Genomic DNA, 3,979 nt, shown 5'->3' with positions numbered 1-3,979 from the left:
TTGGAAACTTCAGCTTTCCCTTAATTGTTTCTTATTCTCTCTCTTTGTCCAAAGTGACACGAATCATGACGCAAGAAGATATGAACTCCTGCACTAAACATGTGTCTCAACCCTTCAAATCCTTTGGAAGAAGATGCTCTAGGCTCGCTAAGGAGCAAAGGGCAAGGTTCTATATTCTTCGGAGGTGCATCACAATGCTTCTCTGCTGGAAAGAATAAAACTATTATTACTTTCTACAAACTTTCTCCTTCTCTTGTACAGTAGAATAGAGTTTTGGTCACGGGCTCTTTTTCAAATAGTAACTCAATTGTAATCATATTAGTGTTTTTGCTTTTTACTATAAGTACTTAATCAAAGGTTTTCTTCTTCTTCTACTTCTTCTTCATGTCTTTGTTTCTAGTTCTTCCTCTTCCTATATTTGAATGCTTGTGAAGGGGATTGCAACTTTTGGTGCTTTCAACAAATTTGTTTAGTTTTAACTCATGAATGACTTGACAGATTTTGACTAGTTCATGTATACAAATTGGCTTTTGATAACCATATATAGTTACGTTACCCCTCTAAAATTCATTCAACTGGTTTTGCAGAAACTCATTATTTTCTGACAATTCTTAGTATATTACAATTAATGTTAATATGCCATGTCAATGATTCTCCACTTTTGTTCAATCTACCAAGACTTAATTAGTTCTGGTCTTTTTTTTCCCATGTGGTAATTTTTGAATTGGTACAATGTATCTTTTAGATTAATTATTGGAAACAAAACCCTTTTAAGTTATCCTATGAGGAATTAATGTAACTAATAGAATCCATGAAGCTAAAATTGCCTAAATTGTGAACTTCATTATAGTGTCTGGTACATTTGGCCAGCTTGTGAAAGAGAATTGGAGAAACATGGTCCCCATTAGAAAAGAAGTTCTCTAGCATAACGTGTGAACACCAAAATAGCCAGAAAGAATGACCCCCACAAAGTGCCAAGCAATGTGTTAGAATATGAGTGGATTGTCCATAGCCATCGTATTTAAGGATAGCTTTCAATGTGTTATGTCCATCAATGTCAACAAACTTCTCCAACTAATAAACAAACATTATTAGTCCGAGAAAAAAGTATTCATAATTCAGGAAATATTTGAACTCTAGAATGGTGGATTCTAAAGAATCGGGTTGGTGTATGTCCCATCCTTGTTTGACAAGCTATGACAAGATATTTCAAGTTTTTCAACTCCTTCATGCTCAAATCTCGTAGAAATTATTACGTTTTGGAATTTTTATTATCTTAATTAAATAATTTTTATATGACACCTAATTAAATATTTTCTAGAAATTAAAAAATTCAACTACATGTCACATAGAAGTTGATCAAAACTGTAAATATGTGATTATGGGAATCTATGTGATAATTTCTTCCCCGAGTGTCTAAGCTAGTGTCGTTTTAATCAGTGAAATATGGAATGAGTAATGTTTGGACCCCACCATCAAATTCTCTACATTAATTATAGTCGCTTTTTCCTTTTCTTAATAAGGGTTTCTCTTGAGAAATATATTTCAGAAAGGAAGAGCCTAACTCAAACAAAATCAGTTTGTATTGGGAGGTTTTTTCATCAATTATATATATTATTAAGGCTTTATCATTAATTGATATGAGATTTTTAACACAATTTCTTATATTAAAAATTTAATATTTTAAATATAAAATTTATAGAACAAGATATTTACGAAAAGTCCAAATTTTACATATACTAAAAAATACATTTAAATCAAGAGTTTATTTCCTAAACTACTCTATATAAATTAACATTCTGAACTTGTCAAACAGAACAGATTTTCCTCTAGGTAGTTCTATTTATTGCCAAAACGTTATATATAAAGTTGTCCACTGTCTCTTGATTTTGTAAATTTGTATTTTCTTAAAATTGTTTGATACGTTGTAATTATAATTATAAAGAATGCAAATTAACTTGCCTTTTGTTCCTTTCTTTTTACATATCACGGATTTTTTTTATTCAATGTAATTATATATGAATCGGATAAAATTATTATTCTTCCGGCCACAAAAGGTCTCTTATTATTAAAGCACCTAAGTACAAAAATTTCTTCCTCTTTCTCTCTGGTGTTGTTGTGAAAAATGTGTGTATCCTTCAAGATTTTTACCTCCCTATTTAATCTAATTTCTCATTGTTATTTTTAATATTCTTTTTTTTCTAATATTTGCAGTATATTCTTAGGAATCTTATCAATGTGTACATAATATGTCTCATATCTCACATTTCAATTTTATTTCTTTATCCAAGATAAATCTTTCAATTGTGACTCAAGTAGACTGCATATTTGTGTAAATCTCAGTTTTGAGTTGGGCTACTAAGGTAAATAGGCTAAAAGAGGAGTTTGGTTCTGAACTTTCATTCTATATTTAACATGCATATTTTGAACTCAAACTTGAATTTGCCTTTTTTCTTTAATAAAGAACAACAAAATATTTTGTTTATAAATATTATCAAATAATTAACTTGGAATTTTGAAACATTAATATTTAGTAGCTAGTTTGAAAAAAACATAATTTAACTCGAACTCCAACTCATGTGACGTGTTGTTAATTTTGACTTTAGAAGCTCTTCTTCTTCGCTCAGTAGAAGGCCAGAGAATTATCTGGATGCATTTCATGGAAAATTAAAAATAAAATAAAATAATTTATAAAAAAAAAATGTTCTCTTAATTATTGCTTGCCATCAGCAATTGGCCACAGCAAGCAGGGGCCTCCCTTCGTCCCTACTAGTAATGATTTCTAAATAGACTAAAAAAATGACCAATGGAGACATCAGTCTTAATTTACAAGTCACGTTTTTTATTTTAATTTTTTAAGGTGTATTTTTATAGAAATCTTAACACTACTAGAATTTCTCTTATTACATGCGACTTTTCTTGCGAATTTTTCATAAAAATTCGCAGGAAACGTTGTTTCTGCAAATTTTCCTGCGAAATTTTATCTGCAGGTAATACCTTCGTGGATAATATTTTTTTGCGAATTTTAAAATTCGTAGGAAATTTTCCTGCGAAATTTCTTGCGAAAAAAATTCGCAGGAAACTTTCCTGCAAAAAAAAAATTGCAGCAAAGTTTCCTGCAAAAAAAATTCGTAGGAAAATTCGCAGGAAAGTTTCCTGCAAATTTTTTCGCAAGAAATTTTGCAGGAATATTTTTTATGAAAAAAATTAAAAAAAATTACTATAAATTCTATCAATAATTTTTCAACTTTCAAATGCTCACAATGAATTCATCCGAAGAATTTGTTTCCATGCCTCCAACATGTGAATGTGATACATAATCTTTTAAATTTTAAGATTGTAGATTATAAGTCTAATACTCAACCATATAAATCAACTTGTAAGGTAAGTGTTGCCCCAACTTATATACTATTTAATTACTTTATTTTCAATCGATGTGGGACTTGAAGTTTTTTTAAAATATTAAACTTATAAATTTTAATTTTTTTTTTAATTTTTCCTGCGGATTAAAATTTGCAAGAAAGTTCGTAGGAAAAGTTACCTGCAAAATTTTTCTACCATTTAGTAAACATTACTTGCGAATTTATTTTTGCAAGAAAATCTGCAAGAAACAAAATGAAATTCTTACAATATTTTCTGCAAATTTTTATTACCATGGAAAAAAATTTCTATGATTATTAAAATTGTAGCAAAATTTGTAGGAAATATCTGTAAATTATTTTTCGCAAATAAATTCGCAAAAAATTTCTGCAAATATTTTTTTACAGGAAAATTCGCAAAAAATTTCTGCGAATATTTTTTTGCAAGAAAATTCGCAAAAAATTTCTGCGAATATTTTTTTACAGGAAAATTTGCAAGAAAATGACACTTTTCTAGTAGTGTAATGCATGGTCCAATATTAAATGTAGACGTCTTTTTCAGTAGATATCTAAATAGTATAATTTAGATGCACAATTATTTTTACACACTTTTAGTTTTA

This window comes from Cajanus cajan, chromosome 7 (assembly GCF_000230855.2).
Source record: "Cajanus cajan strain Asha chromosome 7, NIPB_CcT2T_4, whole genome shotgun sequence".
Taxonomy (NCBI): Eukaryota; Viridiplantae; Streptophyta; class Magnoliopsida; order Fabales; family Fabaceae; genus Cajanus; species Cajanus cajan.
This window is presented reverse-complemented; position numbering follows the sequence as displayed.